An 18,092-nucleotide genomic window follows, 5' to 3' on the forward strand; every position below is an offset into this window, starting at 1 on the left:
GTGACCGCCTCGCAGCACTGCCGGCAGCAAACTGCCCAACTGAGCTACCGAAGCACGACTCACGCCCGGTACTCACAGCTTTACTTCTGCCAGTACCTCGTCTCCTACCTTCCAAACTTTACAGAAGCTCTCCTGCGAACCTTGCAGAACTAGCACTCCTGAAAGAAAGGATATTGCGGAGCCATGGCTTAGCCACAGCCTGGGGGGATGTTTCCAGAATGAGATTTCCACTCTGCAGCGGAGTGTGCGCTGATATGAAACTTCCTGGCAGATTAAAACTGTGTGCCCGACCGAGACTCGAACTCGGGACCTTCGCTTTTCGCGGGCAAGTGCTCTACCAACTGAGCTACCGAAGCACGACTCACGCCCGGTACTCACAGCTTTACTTCTGCCAGTACCTCGTCTCCTACCTTCCAAACTTTACAGAAGCTCTCCTGCGAACCTTGCAGAACTAGCACTCCTGAAAGAAAGGATATTGCGGAGACATGGCTTAGCCACAGCCTGGGGGGATGTTTCCAGAATGAGATTTTCACTCTGCAGCGGAGTGTGCGCTGATATGAAACTTCCTGGCAGATTAAAACTGTGTGCCGGACCGAGACTCGAACTGGGGACCTTTGACTTTTGCGGGCAAGTGCTCTACCAACTGAGCTATCGAAGCACGACTCACGCCCCGTCCTCACAGCTTTACTTCTGCCAGTACCTCGTCTCCTACTTCCCAAACTTTACAGGAGCTCTCCTGTGAACCTTGCAGAACTAGCACTCCTGAAAGAAAGGATATTGCGGAGACATGGCTTAGCCACAGCCTGGGGGATATTTCCAGAATGAGATTTCAACTCTGCAGCGGAGAGTGCGTTGATATGAAACTTCTTGGCAGATTAAAACTGTGTGCCGGACCGAGACTCGAACTCGGGACCTTTGCCTTTCGCGTGCAAGTGCTCTACCAACTGAGCTACCGAAGCACGACTCACGCCCGGTACTCACAGCTTTACTTCTGCCAGTACCTCGTCTCCTACCTTCCAAACTTTACAGAAGCTCTCCTGCGAACCTTGCAGAACTAGCACTCCTGAAAGAAAGGATATTGCGGAGACATGGCTTAGCCACAGCCTGGGGGGATGTTTCCAGAATGAGATAATCTTCGGTAGCTCAGTTGGTAGAGCACTTGCCCGCGAAAGGCAAAGGTCCCGAGTTCGAGTCTCGGTCGGGCACACAGTTTTAATCTGCCAGGAAGTTTCATATCAGCGCACACTCCGCTGCAGAGTGGAAATCTCATTCTGGAAACATCCCCCCAGGCTGTGGCTAAGCCATGGCTCCGCAATATCCCTTCTTTCAGGAGTGCTAGTTCTGCAAGGTTCGCAGGAGAGCTTCTGTAAAGTTTGGAAGGTAGGAGCCGAGGTACTGGCAGAAGTAAAGCTGTGAGTACCGGGCGTGAGTCGTGCTTCGGTAGCTTAGTTGGTAGAGCACTTGCCCGTGAAAGGCAAAGGTCCCGAGTTCGAGTCTCGGTCAGGCACACAGTTTTAATCTACCAGGAAGTTTCATATCAGCGCACACTCCGCTGCAGAGTCGAAATCTCATTCTGGAAACATCCTCCCAGGCTGTGGCTAAGCCATGGCTCCGCAATATTCTTTCTTTCAGAAGTGCTAGTTCTGCAAGGTTCGCAGGAGAGCTTCTGTAAAGTTTGGAAGGTAGGAGACGAGGTACTGGCAGAAGTAAAGCTGTGAGGACGGGGCGTGAGTCGTGCTTGGGTAGCTCTCGAATTCTGTTGTTACGAATGTTGAACCTGTAATTTGAATGAGATATTGTCCTGGAAAAAAATATTATTGTAAGGAAGGCATTTCTGGTATGTCGCCCTGAAATCAATCTCAAACAGTTACGATTGATTTACATACTATTTATGTTCTGAGTGTATCTTGTTAACCAACTATTGTGAACCAAAAAATCCTAAACTAAACCTGCACCTTCCTCCCGCCCGTTAAGTTGTTGTCGTATCCTGGGGCGTTCCTGAGACCTCAGTAGTCAGGTGATCCTCTTCCGCTGACGTGATATGTATGTGCAAGTCGACTGTTTGGAATCAGAGCTATACGATGGGTCGACTTGGCGACGTAACATTCCGTCAGAAGAGAACTATAGTGTTTAGACGTGCCCCTGACCACACAGTGAATGAAGTTGCCAGGTCCATTGGCCATTGGTGTATCAATGCAGACTGTCTGTGGTGCCTACAACGTGTGCTTTATCACAAAGGCGTAAGGAAATTGGGAGGGCCCGAAGATGTGGACACTCTTTGTCAATAACAGTCGGTTTCAAACCCGAGAGAAGTTACATCTTCAACTTTTGTAGTCCTGTCTTCCTCATTTGCGTGTGATATTACGGTATATTGATAATTTTCACTTGTGGACCGTCTGATAGCAACTGAATAAAACACAATTTTAGTGCCATACGCATTTCGCCTTTATTTTCTGATAGGCATCATCAGTGGCCTGGAATATGTACATATGTTTGCTATTTAATTTACATTTTGGTCACTGTACCCATAGGTTATACACAGATCTGTTGGCTGGTATTGTTTAAGTGGTAATGTTTTGAACTGTACTTACAGGTTGCGTGGACGATTTCCTACATATTACATTCCTGTCGCATTTTTGGTGTTGTTCTTCTTCTTACAAATGCCAATTTGCTGTTTTTTCCCACATTTCACAGTAGTCTGAACTGAACACTTGTTTCGGTGCAATGTTTTGGTTTCTGTCGCCGACTGTCAGATGTTTTTGCCAAAAATCGAATGTTATTGCCAAACATTCGAGTGCAATTACTGAAGTATCTGTGATCTGTTCGTACATGCATTTGTGTGTGTGTGTGTGTGTGTGTGTGTTGTGTGTGTGTGTGTGTGAGAGTGTGTTTTGGTGTGTGATATAATTTATTTTATTTTATTGTTGTGTGGGTGGAATGATTGGTTTCTTTCTTTTTTTATATTTTATCTTATCATTTCTTTTATTAAGTGTAGTAGGGAGCCTGTGCTGATGTGTGTGTGCCCATTTATCACACGTTTGTTTTCAGCGACGGCTTTCTGAATGTGCAAGTTTTCTTGGGTTTATATAAGATGTTTGTCATGGTTGTTTATTCTCATTATTTTCACTTCTTGTTCCATGTTTTTAGGATCGTGGTTGTGGTGTTTCAAATGTTCTGCAAATGTGGAATGGTTTGTTTCGTACTTCCAACACCTGATATGTTCTTTGTATCATGTTTTAAAAATTCGTGCATGTCATGCCTATGTATACAGCATCACAACTTTGACATTCAAGTTTATATATTCCTCTTGGTAGCTGGTTAGCTTAGGTGTGATTGGAGGGTTTGCCCAGACTTATATGCTATCTGGAGGCCCTGACTCTTTAGGATGTTTGCAACTCTGTGTGTTAGTTTATGTGTGTAGGCCATGGTATACCATCTGGTTCTTTTCTGTGTGGTGTTGTCATTGTGTGTGTTTGTTGAGTGAGTGTGTTTGTACGTTTGCAATTGGTGAGTTCTCATGTATTACGGAAATGTTGCATTTGTTTTGTATTAGTGGTTTTTTTTTTTGAGCCTGTGTATTACATGTGTGTCATACCCATTGTTCCTACTTATTTGTATGATTGTACTCATTTCTTTTTCATAGTTTCTCTTGTTGAGTGGGATTCTGTTTAATCTATGTAACATATGTCTTAGTGCTGTGGAAAAGAAAGATCGAAGATGTGCTTCATACCTGTAGTCGCTCTCTTCAGACGTAGTGGTAATGGAAGGGTGTATTCAGGGGAGAGATGCACTTTCCACACTTTCGTCTCTAGCCAACTCTGTAACAGAAGTTTAATATATTTTCTTGTTCCATTTTTAAAAATTGTTCAAATGGCTCTGAGCACTATGGGACTTAACGTCTAAGGTCATCAGTCCCCTAGACTTAGAACTACTTAAACCTAACTAACCTAAGGACATCACACACATCCATGCCCGAGGCAGGCTTCGAACCTGCGACCGTAGCAGCAGCGTGGTTCCGGACTGAAGCGCCTAGAACCGCTCGGCCACTACGACCGGCATTCCATTTTTAGATGATGGCATTCACTTATTATGTGCTGTAGTCTTTTCCTGAAATTGCAAATTTTCTGCGGAAGATTACGTTTATCCAGATGCAAAAACATGCTCCAAGATACAACATAGTCATGCACCTAGGAATAAATAGTCTGTTGAAATTTAAATGGGTCGCAGTCGAGAAAATCTTATCAACGCCGTATTGGGTCGTCTGCTTGCTACATTATTATTCTATTTACTGACAGCAAATGTAATCAGATTATGCAGAAGTAGTATCAAAAACCAGCTACAAGTTAAATAAATCTTGAAACTAAAGCTACTGGAAAGTAGCACAAATTTCCATTTGTAAGACAGGTAAAATTCACACGACATTCGCAAATGCCCCACTTTCCATGCTAAAAACCTTTGGGTTTCGGGGTATAAGAATGGCCTTATCATCCACACGTTATACGATGTAACTAGTTTTAAAAACACATAGAATTTTACTTGCCTTAAAAATTCCATAACTGAAGCATAACAATATATTCCAAATAGCTTTACTATATTATTCGCGCTTAAATGTATAGAGCACAAATATTTACAAACTCTGCACAAAACACAATCTCATGTCTAGAAACATCAAAATCTCAATAAAAACGCGTAAACTTCTTGTGGCGGTCTATACTGAACACTCCTTCGCGATTCTAAAATCTGTCGCTAGACTGAGGTGCCGACGAAAAACATCGTGTTTTTCTAGTTCCATTATCTTCTATCTAGAAAATTAGCATTCCGTGGCGAAGCCCCTGCCGGTAAGAATAAAGTACAGCGGTGCTGCAGTGCGATTTTCCACTTGAACGCCCTCTGAACGCACATGGCTGAGGCGCTTCTCGGCTACAGCCCTACAATGCTAGCTGCCGATACCCATCTGGTCGGTGCCCGTTATAACGTGAATTATTACTCTATTATTGTTCATCACCCGAATGCCCGGAGCTTCCACACATCATCTTGCGGTCGGCTCTATTACCGTCTTCAGATCATAAAAGTGTACTCGCTACGATTACATCTAGGAACAACTGTAAATCCCAGCGCTGGAATTATTGGCCCTGATATGAACATTTACGGCCGATTGCGAGTGAGATGTCAAATGCACCGAACACCCTCCGCAGAGGAGCGGGTGACATGTAGTTTACGACAGAGGACGCCAGTGAAAATGCATTGTGATTGTAAATCTTGCGGAGCTTGATCAAAGAGCTCTTCTCTGCCATTTTGTATTACTTAATGGTTTTGATAAGTGAGCACGTAAAGTAACATTATTGCATCCTTCTTCATTCCTCCAAACCGACACCGCTTTTATGAACGAGTGTGTCAGAGTTAAGGTGAAAATTACTGTTGTTAGGAAACGCTCGTTGATCTACGCAGGAGAAGAAGACAGAGCAGGCTCGAAATTCCGTTACAGACGTACCGTTCATCTCAAGAGTGTCTTTATGAACAGGTACGAGTCCGCTCTTCCGTCTTCCAAACGACTCTGTCGGGGACAGAACCAAATAACTGGAAGCAAATACGAAGGAAAAGGCTAAATTAATACTAAGATCAAAGAAAAAATGCTAATGTACCTTCGACATTATTTATTTATTTATCGTGCGACTCTTTGAGACAACGAAAAATAAATACATAGAGTGTAGAGAATAATATTTATTATATAACACGTTATAAATAACATCAATAGCATTTACATTTGGAGTCGCCAGCAGGAAGTCTTCGGGTGAACCGTCATATGATATTATAGGGCATTCACCTGTGACGTGTCTGATGGTCTGTGATTCTCCTCAATCACAAAGTGTGGATAGTTGTTTTGTGTAAAAAATATGCACATCTACCACATTGTGTTATAATGATGTCTAGCATTATCTATGTTTTGCGTGGCAAGTGAGATACCCGTGCTTTTTGGGTAATACACAGCATATTATTTTGCTGCCCAGTCCATCCTTCAGTCCAGGCTTTAGTAAATTGAACTCATCTTCTACAGAGTCTCTTGCTGTTACTGCTGGTTGTCGTCTAGAACGGAGTCGATTATGGTTTACACCAACGACACATTGATTCACTGGTAGATTTTTTGCTACATATGATCTATCTGTACTCATACGTGAGAGCATTTATGCGACGTTGTTGAGGGACTGGAATGTGGCTTAGTACTGGTAGCTTTTCTGTAGGTGTTTATTTAATAACCGCAGTAATCATTCTCGTGGTGTTATTTATTTGGACATCTGTCTTTTGCGTATATGTGCTGATTAGACAAACAGGGGAATATTCAGAGGATTCATACGATACAGGTCCCAGAGCATGGTCGATGCTGGGTCTCTCCAGGTTGTACTACATAGCATTGTTAATTTTTTTTTTGGTTAGAATTTTTAGGCTGTTTATGTTAATGCTCTCTGAAATATAGAGTGCTATCAAAGATTACCTCTAGATACTTTGGTATGTTGTTTTTAATGATTGTAGTGTTTTCAAATTGTATATCGAGTTTTCATCTAGCAAATTTATTATTTAGGAGGAAGCAGGAAGCTTACGTTTTGATGACGTTTGAAGACTCTATTTGCGAAACTGCTTTCCCACTACATCCGGGTCATCCATTAGGATTTCTTCTGACTATTCAGCAGAGGTACACGTTATTGCAAGTATCCAGTCACCGACATGACCAAGCTTCCTTGATTTTGTTTCTGGCATGTATATAGTTTGCAAGCTTAAGAGAAGTGGAGTAAGGACTGATCCCTATGGTAGAAGGTTTATTTTTTAATTTTTTTATGGAGCTGATGTTGAACCCCATGACTGCGTGGTACCTTCCACAGAGCCCAAGCAAAAATGTCATCATGGTTGTGGAATAAGTCAAAAAAATCTCAAACATATTTTAATTTAAAACGTAATAATGAACTTGTTACAAAACATGAAAGTGTTCAGTACAACTGATAATTATTAGGGTATTGTAGCAATGCACCATCAAACAGTAAAGTCATTCTTCTTACATTAATCACATTACTACACTGAATTCGTACCGAACTCACGTTGTACATAATACTCGCATTATTTGATATTATTAATAACCATTACACATTAGTCGGCTCCAATAGGAAGTATGTCAATGGAATAAATGGAGTTAGCAACGAATAAATTTTTAGGCTCCTCTTAAATGGAACTTCAGAACATTAACTACTAACAAAATTTTTGTGGTTGCTGGTAAGTTACTGAAAATGTATTTCCATTGATAATGGACGCCTTTATGAAACAAATCAAGTATTTTAAATATTTGTGAAGATTATTCTTCGTTGCATATTTATAAAAAATTTCATTAAGGGATAAATACACTCCTGGAAATGGAAAAAAGAACACATTGACACCGGTGTGTCAGACCCACCATACTTGCTCCGGACACTGCGAGAGGGCTGTACAAGCAATGATCACACGCACGGCACAGCGGACACACCAGGAACCGCGGTGTTGGCCGTCGAATGGCGCTAGCTGCGCAGCATTTGTGCACCGCCGCCGTCAGTGTCAGCCAGTTTGCCGTGGCATACGGAGCTCCATCGCAGTCTTTAACACTGGTAGCATGCCGCGACAGCGTGGACGTGAACCGTATGTGCAGTTGACGGACTAAGAGCGAGGGCGTATAGTGGGCATGCGGGAGGCCGGGTGGACGTACCGCCGAATTGCTCAACACGTGGGGCGTGAGGTCTCCACAGTACATCGATGTTGTCGCCAGTGGTCGGCGGAAGGTGCACGTGCCCGTCGACCTGGGACCGGACCGCAGCGACGCACGGATGCACGCCAAGACCGTAGGATCCTACGCAGTGCCGTAGGGGACCGCACGGCCACTTCCCAGCAAATTAGGGACACTGTTGCTCCTGGGGTATCGGCGAGGACCATTCGCAACCGTCTCCATGAAGCTGGGCTACGGTCCCGCACACCGTTAGGCCGTCTTCCGCTCACGCCCCAACATCGTGCAGCCAGCCTCCAGTGGTGTAGCGACAGGCGTGAATGGAGGGACGAATGGAGACGTGTCGTCTTCAGCGATGAGAGTCGCTTCTGCCTTGGTGCCAATGATGGTCGTATGCGTGTTTGGCGCCGTGCAGGTGAGCGCCACAATCAGGACTGCATACGACCGAGGCACACAGGGCCAACACCCGGCATCATGGTGTGGGGAGCGATCTCCTACACTGGCCGTACACCACTGGTGATCGTCGAGGGGACACTGAATAGTGCACGGTACATCCAAACCGTCATCGAACCCATCGTTCTACCATTCCTAGACCGGCAAGGGAACCTGCTGTTCCAACAGGACAATGCACGTCCGCATGTATCCCGTGCCACCCAACGTGCTCTAGAAGGTGTAAGTCAACTACCCTGGCCAGCAAGATCTCCGGATCTGTCCCCCATTGAGCATGTTTGAGACTGGATGAAGCGTCGTCTCACGCGGTCTGCACGTCCAGCACGAACGCTGGTCCAACTGAGGCGCCAGGTGGAAATGGCATGGCAAGCCGTTCCACAGGACTACATCCAGCATCTCTACGATCGTCTCCATGGGAGAATAGCAGCCTGCATTGCTGCGAAAGGTGGATATACACTGTACTAGTGCCGACATTGTGCATGCTCTGTTGCCTGTGTCTATGTGCATGTGGTTCTGTCAGTGTGATCATGTGATGTATCTGACCCCAGGAATGTGTCAATAAAGTTTCCCCTTCCTGGGACAATGAATTCACGGTGTTCTTATTTCAATTTCCAGGAGTGTCTGTTGGGAAGAAGTAACTAGTATCCGCAGTTCCTTAAATCTCTGTCGAGAACTTCGCCTAAAATCTGGTTCTTTGATATCAATAAAGTAATCATGCATACCGATTCATGACGGTACATTCAAACTGCAGGTAATTTTATACTTGTTGAAGCATTCTTCAGTGTAGCGATTGATTTCGGTAGCTCTTATGACTGTATCGCTTCCCACCTCCACCAATATTTCGTTTTCTGCTTCCCATTTCGTTACGTGTTGTGAGAAACGGCAAAACACTATGCCCAGCCAGAACATACACACTTGCACCAAGATTTGTTTATCAGGATGCAGATAATGACATACTCGTAAGATTGTAATTGAAAACATATTCAATAATCAACATCTGATACATTTTTGTAGTAAAACTTCGGTTCTGACTCGGAATAACTGAATACGAAGCTGTTAAAACACTAACATCCTCTGTTGAATGAAAAACAGTAGAATTTCGTTAAATGCTTGCTTGCCCTAAAATAGCAACAACAGTAACTGTGTGCCGCCAGGGTGGTTTTATAGCACTGAAGGGGATGTATACCAAAATGTTTTGAGTGCCACTCATGAAGACATCTACCGAAATTATTTTAAGCCCTGAGTCGATGTTACACCTGCAGAAAAATCAAAATCCAGAACACTCGTGAAAGTTACATTTACAGTATACATTTTTCAGTTCCCACAACATACACTGAAGAGCCAAAGAAACTGGTGCACCTGCCTAATATCGTGTAGGACTTCCCCCTCAACCCGACGTGCCATAGAGTCGATTAATGTCTGAGGCAGTGTTGGAGGGATTTGACACAAAGAATCCGTTAGAGTACCAGAGGGTGGAGATCTCTTCTGAACAGCACGTTGCAAGGTATCCCAGATATGTTCAATAATGTTCGTTCCTGGGGAGTTTGGTGGCCAGCGGAAATATTTAAACTCAGAAGAGCGTTCCTGGAGTCACTTATGGACGTGTGGGGAATGCACAATGGACATGAATGGATGCAGGTGATCATACAGGATGCTTACGTACGTGTCACCTGTCAGAGTCGTATCTAGACGTATCAGGGATCCCATATCACTCCAACTGTACACGCCCCACACCATTACAGAGCCTCCCCCAGCTTGAACAGGCCCCTACAGGTATGCAGGGTCCATGGATTTATGGTCTCCATATCCGTACATGTCCATCCGCTCGATACGGTTTGAAACGAGACTCGTCCGATCAGGCAACATGTTTCCAGTCATCAACATTCCAATGTCGTTGTTGACGCGTCCAGACGAGGCGTAAAGCAGTGCAGTCATTAAGGGTACACGAGTAGGCCTTCGGTTCCGAAAGCTCATATCGATGATGTTTCGTTTAAGGGTTCTCACGCTGAAACTTGTTGAAGCCCCAGCATTGAAATCTGCAGAAATTTTCGGAATGGTTGTCTCGTTGAACGATTTTCTTCAGTCGTCGTTTGTACCGTTTTTGCTGGATATTTTTCTGGTCGCAGCGACGTCGGAGATTTGATGTTTTACCGGATTCCTGATATTCACGGTACATTCGTAAAATGGTCGTACGTGAAAATCCACATTTCATCACTTTCTCGGAGATGCAGTGTCCCATCGCTCGTGCGCCAGCTACAACACCATGTTCAGACCCACTGAAATCTTGATAACACGCCACTGTAGCAGCAATAACCGTTCTAACAACTGCACCAGCCACTTGTTGTCTTATATAATCGTTGCCGCCCGCAGCGCCGTATTCTGCCTGTTTGCATATGTCTGTATTTGAATACCCATGCCTTTATCAGTTCCTCTGACGCTTCAGTGTAATTACTGAATGCCTGTACAGCGCAACCGTCCAAAAACAGAGTCCAGTATTCGTTATATAACTTGTAAATTTTTTCTACATAACACTGTTTGGCTAACAACATTCAAAGTCCGCAATTTAGTCACTTTGCACGGATCAGAAAATCGATGGGCGTAGATACGGGGAAACTTTAATGTCGACAAACTTCCCTGCAGTGGATTCTGTGTCTTATACTGTACAACTACATCGGGAGCGGAGCACAAACAGAACGTTCGTTGATCTCACTACTTACACAGACCTAATTCACATAATGGAATATTAAACTGCTTCCCGCTACCCCATTCGGACAGCTACCGACTCGCAGATTTTTTTTTTTTTTCTGAAAAGGAGATCATCTGCTATCTCCGCAGTCAAAATCGGATCTCCTTATTTTTAAAACTGTGTCCATAGGATTATTTGTAACTGAGAACATTTGCTATCGTAAATTATACGATGTCGTTTAGAAATTATTACGGCCTGCAATGTCGGTGTGAAGAACACCAAATTTGTCACAGCTTCGTCATTCGAAACGATGTACGCAATTCCACGTATAATCTTGACCCCGACGAAAATTGTGTAATAGATAATCCACAGTGATATGACCAAACATGGAAACAAATATGAATAATTGGAAAACTGCTTCTCCGCTCACACGGCACAAATGAATATGACGTACAACCAAATCCTTATAACAGAGTTTGTGTTCGTAGCTATAATCTATGTCGGATCACAATGTCAATGAAACATCGGTAAAAGCTAGTAACTCAATCATAAGAGCATGGAACTCTGTTTCTTGTAATGTTTATACATCCTGAAGGAAAATCCGGAGTGAAAACAACAACAAGAAATTAATCAATCTGGATCGCAAATGGCGTTTATTTCTCTGGTGATCGGCTTCAGTTGTAGATACACCATCTTCAGACCAGTACGTATTCCAATTAGTCCCGCATCGACAGGTGCCTCCCAGCACTTATAACCGCTCCGCACACAGTGACTCCATGAGTCACCAACGAAGATACATACAGATCTGAGGATCGTGTATCTGTGACTGAAATCAGTTACCAGGAAAATAAACACCATTTACGATCTAGACCGATTTTATTCTTTTTTAAAAACAGTAACTATACAAGATAGCTGTTGTTGCAGTTGTGATAAAAAATTATTAAAATTATTAGTCATTATAATTCTAATATTTTTAACAACTATGGGGTTGCGAGTAATTACTCAGAGCTCGGCCGCTGCGGCAGGACTGCCTGTGCTAATGATCCTGTATCCGTAGAGAAGTACTACCTGTCGATGTTGAACAGTGACTGAGTATAGTCTCGATGCTGCTTCTGCTTGTAGAGAAGTTTGTCAGTTTCATATTCGTGTGCGACATTTCTCATATTACAAATGAGAGTCTAGTCAGTTTTCCACCCCATTCACCATCTTGCACATCCTTACAGTATGGATACATTGATTCTCAGTTAGTTTCCTCTCCGCTAAGCTACGTGTCAAACACATCGCTGAACACCCCGGTATCCTAACTTCTTTAGAGTTGGTGTCGCTCTGGAGCTCTTTGGTGGCGTGCTTCCGGCCATATCTAAGTGGAAAATCCAGGCATATTCTGTTTCCTAGATAAGCCAGTGCCGATTCGTCAAGTATAAAACGTCGCAAGTGTCCGAAACACAGTCAAATTACGATATCCATTTAGTCTGATTTATACTGCACTTTTTATTCAAAAGGATTTTACGCTGAAACTAATTTAAGTGAACAGTCAGGTCTAACCTGTATGTCTAATTGGGGAACGATCAGTGCCACTTAGTGTGGAGGAGAAATCCATGAGTAATGAGCAGTGGAAGGCTTAAAGCTTTCCGGAATCGGGTCTGATGATTCTGTCTAGATCGATACCGGACACTTACGCTGTTTGGTAGAAAATATGATACCTAATTCTGTGTTATGTTTTGTGTAACTACGAATGTATCCATGTTAGTTGCTTCATATTACTACACCACATGCTGTAATAATTCGATCAGAGTTTAAACTGCACGCAAATTTCCCGTAATCTTGTAACACTTCCATTTTTGTCAGTTATTCATCGGAATCTCGTGGTCACTATTTTCATCTATAAGACAATAGTGTAAACATACTTGTAATGATTTTACTAATTTCGAATGATTGTATGTAAATGTGATTCTAGACCCGACTTCTGGAACTTCCAAGGGACTTGTCACAGTTATGTTACACTATAGGTAAATATTCGAGCTGTGTTTCAACTTCAAAAGAAACTTGTAAACATTCCATTCCTATCAACAATGTGACGCGTTAAGACTTCAGTTTTCGGTTGACACGAAAATGTCGTTTTTGTGTGGTTCAAATGGCTCTAAGCAATATGGGACTTAACATCTGAGGTCATCAGTCCCCTAGACTTAGAACTACTTAAACCTAACTAAACTAAGGACACCACACACATCCACGGCCGAGGCAGGATTCGAACCTGCAACCCTATCAGTCGCGCGGTTTCGGACTGAAGCGCCTAGAACCGTTCGGCCACCGCAGCCGGCGTTCCTAGAAGGAGAACGTTTGATCATCTGCCGTCTCCTGCGTCCAAAGCTGATCTTCCTTTCTTTAAAACTGAACTCGCTCGAATTTTTCTAATCGACGAAATTTCGTTATTACGATGTTTTTTTTTTTTTTTTTTTTTTTTTTTTCAAACCACCAGCTCAAGTTCAAATCAAGTCATGTCAGTAGACTTTTCTTGACCAGGAATGCGCCTTTTTCCTGTGCTCATCTTCTTTTTATGTCCTTCTTGCTTTTCACATCATGGGTTATTTTGCTCCCAAGATAGCAGAATTCTTAAACTTCGTGATCACCAATTTTGAAATTAAGTTTCTCGCTATTCTCATTTCTGATAAATCTCATTCCTTTCGTCTGTCTTCGGCTTACTCTAAATGCATAATTATTATTCATTAAACTTTATTCCATTCAACAGATCCTGTAATTCATCTTTACCTTCACTGAGTATCGTAACATCATATACGAATGTTATGATGTAATTTTATCTTCAATTTCATTTCCTCTCTTGAAGATTTCTTTTATTCTCGTCATTGATTCTTTGATGTATAGATTGAACATTAGGGGCGAAAGACTGCATTCCTGTCTTACCGCTATTGTAATCCGAGTACTTCGTTGCTGGTCTTCTATTCTTCTTGTTTCTTCTTGGTTCTTGTACATATTGTGTATAGCCGTTTTTCTCTATAGCTTACTCCTGTCTTTCTCAGAATTTTGAACATCTTGCCCCATTTTACTTTGTCTAACGCTTTTCAGGATCGACAGGTCCTATGAACGAGTTTTTATTTGCTTGCTTCCATTATCAAGTCCAACGTGAAGACTGCTTCTATGGGGCATTTACCTTTCCTAAAGAAAATCGATCGTCATCTAAAACATCTTCAGTTCTTCCATTCTTCTGTATCTTATTATCGTCACTAACTTGGATGCATAAGCTATTAATCTGATTGTGCAACACTTGTCGACCTTATCAGGATTGTGTGGACGATGTTTTCCCAATTAGACAATTCCTTCCCCACACAGAAGCCTTCAGTGTACTCTTTCCACGTACACGACCTTTCCTCTGATTTAACAGATAAATTAGCATTGCCCTCTTAATTTTACCATCCTTTCTTTTAATATCACCGTAGGTTTTTTTTTAATTTTGTACATGCTGAGTCAGTCCCACTGACGATCATTTCTTTTTCTATTTCTTCACATTTTCCCTGCACCCATTTCGCATTGGCTTCCCACCACTTTCCATTTATTTAATTTTAAAGATTTATATTTTTGTAGTCCTGTCTTTCCCTGAACATTTTTGTACTTTCTTCTTTCGTCGATCAGTTGAAGTATTTCTTCAGTCATCCAAAGTTTCTTCGCTGTTACTTTCCTAGTATCTATATTTGTCTTTCAAAGATCAGTGATCGCTCACTTCAGAGGCGGCCACTCGTTTTCAACTGAACTATCTACTGTGGTATTCCTTATCACAAATCCACATCTTTAGCGAATTTCTCACTGCTTCAGCGTCTCACTTCCTTCCGCAGTTCAGTCTGCTCTTCTTCATTACTAACCTGCAAGCTGAGTCTGTATCTGCTCCTTGGTACTTCTTATAAAAACATGTATGATTTCGGAATCGTTTCCTGACCAAGACGTAATCCACCTGGAATCTTGAAATGTCTCCAGATCTTTCCCACGTATACCTCATACTCCTGTGATTCTTGAACAGACTATTCGCAGTTACCATCTGAAATTTATTGCAGAACTAAGACTTTCTCCTCTCTCATTCCTACTATCATTCTCATACGTTCCCACAACCCTTTCTTCTATTCCTTCACTACAATCGTGTTACAGTCCCCCATAGTTATTAGTTTTTCATCTCCCTTTACGTACTGAATTAGCCGTTCCATATCCTCATGCACTTTCCCTATCTATTCTTGTTCAGCTTGTGACGTCCGCATGTGTACCTGAACTGTTGTTACCAGTGTTGGTTTGCTGTCGATTCTGATGAGAACAACCCTGTTTCTGAACTGTTCACAGTAACTCACTCTCCCCTCTGTGTTTCTTTTCGATTCCTGTTCCTGCTATATCATTTTCTATCGCTGTTGATTTTACCCTGTAGGCTTCTGACCAGAAATCCTTGTCTTCTTTTCCTTTCACTTCACTGACCCCCTCCATAGCTAGTTTGAGCTTTAGCGTTTCCCTTCCCAGATTTTCTTGTTTTTCTATCACTTTCAGACTTCCGACAACATGCCGCGACTCGTATAAAGTTACCCTTTCATTGGTTATTCCATCTTTTTCTCACGGTCACCTCTCTGTGGCCGGTCCCCTCCAGGAGACCTACTGGGGGGACTAATCCGGAATCCTTTGCGAGTGGAGAGATTATCATGACACATTTTCAATTACATATCACATGTCCTATGTATACACCTTATGTGTCTGTAATGCAGAGATTTCCATTGCCTTCGGCATCCTCAAGCCGTTGATAGTTGGTGATTCTTCCACTTTTAGCCGCAATTCGTCACCTGAAGGGTAACGGTGTGCCCTGAACTTCTGTCACCTTGTTCGGCTTCTCTGACAAGACCGTTGGCAGAAGGGGTACGACTCCTTATGCCGGAAATCTTGGGTTACTACTGCTGATGACTTTTATTCAAAATTTAAGCAGTGGCTGACTTAGAACCTGGGACCCAGGATTTTTTGTTTACTACTCAAGGACGCAACCCGTAGATCGCGGGTAGACCTCAATACTAGAAATAAGAGTAATCTTCACTACGATTTAAAGTCACTTACTTTGTTCCAGAAAGTTTGCCGTTATTCAGAAACATACATTTTCAGTAACGTACCAGCAACCATAAAAAATTTAGCTATTAATAAAGTTCAGTTTAAGAGGAGCCTAAGGGATTTATTGAAGACCGCCTCCTTTTACTCGATGGACAAATTTCTTAGAAGAGCTGACTTGTCAGTCTGTAGATCTTACAAAAAGTATGTATATTCAACATCTTCTCCTACAGTACTGGAATTGTTAACCTGTATGTTTCCAAACTGTTTCATGTTTCAGTCAGAATAAAAGTACAGATTGTGCAGCGTCAGTCGGGACGTTCAACACTCAAGCTATCAGCAGCTTCGAAGGCTCTACAATACCACAACGTAAACATAGTACAGCAAATTACTGAGAGTGCGTTTACAATTCACCATTGTATGGAACATAACTCCATGGTGAGGCAGGAAGGAGTATATATATATATTGAATGATCGTTCCTGTAATATCCCTGAAGATTGAGAACGATCGTTCCACTAATGTCCCTGAATATTGACCATTCCGCCTGGGACACCCAGCATAAATTTCGAATGCACCATTGCAATAAATCGACACACTTTCATAGTAAGCAAGCTGTGGTACGGAAAGAGCCAAATACGAAGAGATTTTAACCACTACTACTTCTTTATATTTATTTATTGATTTAACGTGGCAAGATTGGGGCCATGAGAGGCTCTTCTGCACTGTACATAAACTGCAATACATTCGTTATGATACGAATGTCATACATAATAAATAGCGGAACATTTAGTAATTATTACTGTACAAAAATAGAAAAATAGCGCCAAGCTACAGGAAAAACTATGAGGGCTAGTACCAACGCAAATGAGAGACGGGGTAGAGGAGAAATTTGATAGGAGAAAACAAAGAGACATGACTGACTGAGAAATGAAAAGGCAAAGAAGCGCAAGTGGGAGAGGGTGGGAGCATTTGCTTTACTGTTTGAAAAGTGGCAATATACGTTAATTTTTGCAGAACCGGTGTGAGGGTGACAGAAGTGCTTCAGCTTCTTTTTAAAACCAACAGGCCATTTATGTCTGCACAGAGTACAGGGTAGTTTGTTCCGAGGCAGATGGCAGCGGAGAGGGGTTTGCGAATGTTTTTGTTTTATGTACGGGCACAGGTACGGACACAGGAGTTGAAATGCTCATACAAAGCTGCACTCAGGTTCTTCACTGTTTTTGAAAATGTATTGGAATAACTTACTAATTTATGATGGGATGCGAAGATTACTTGGAACTTCTTCATATTTAAAGTCTCATATTTTGCATTGATCTTACCAAAGAAGACAAATCATCGTTCATCTGGACTATCGCAGTATTGATGTTTTTAGGTCTCGCATATAGGTGAAGCTGGAGATCGGCTGCTTTGAAACGATACTTGCATGTGAACGGAAACGACGAGAAATCATTGATATACAAGGAAAAGAGTAGGGATCCAAGGCTAATGTCACTATATTTATAACCATCATTTCACCCAACAAACTGCACCAGTAATGATGCATTTTTGAGAGGTCTTCAATGTGCTGGTACATTGCAATAGCTTATATTCATAAGATGTAAGCTATAATATAAAACCAACAAATACGGACTTCTTCCGCGTCCTTAGCTGAGTGATCAGTGTTTCAGCCTGCCTCCCAGGGGACCCGAGTTCGATTCCCGGTACCGTCAGATAATATTCGTTGGGGGAGACTGGAACGGAATACTCTCTCCTTCTTGATACTAGCTGAGGAACTGCTTGAACGAGTAGCAGCAGCACCGGGTCTGCTGACCGGACAACGGCTGATCCCCACCGCATCCGTTTGACGTCAGTGGCTGATGGATGACACTGCGATCGGTCGGTTCCGACTGGCCCGCCTGTGGCCAGAACGGTGGTCTTAAATACGGATTTAATCTGGAAACGATGTAAGCCAGTAAGGCGTCTAGTAAAGCCTGCTTGTGACGTAGAAACCAATTTTGCTTGGACAAGGAACTTGTGATGTCACAGAGTGGAATTTCATCTCACGCTACGTTGCAAAGCGTGAAAGGAAGAACCTTCCATGTTAGATTTTTCGCCTTATGGAGAGGAACGTGGGCAATGAGATGTCTCATCGATTTTAC

This window comes from Schistocerca cancellata, chromosome 6 (genome assembly GCF_023864275.1).
Source record: "Schistocerca cancellata isolate TAMUIC-IGC-003103 chromosome 6, iqSchCanc2.1, whole genome shotgun sequence".
Taxonomy (NCBI): domain Eukaryota; kingdom Metazoa; phylum Arthropoda; class Insecta; order Orthoptera; family Acrididae; genus Schistocerca; species Schistocerca cancellata.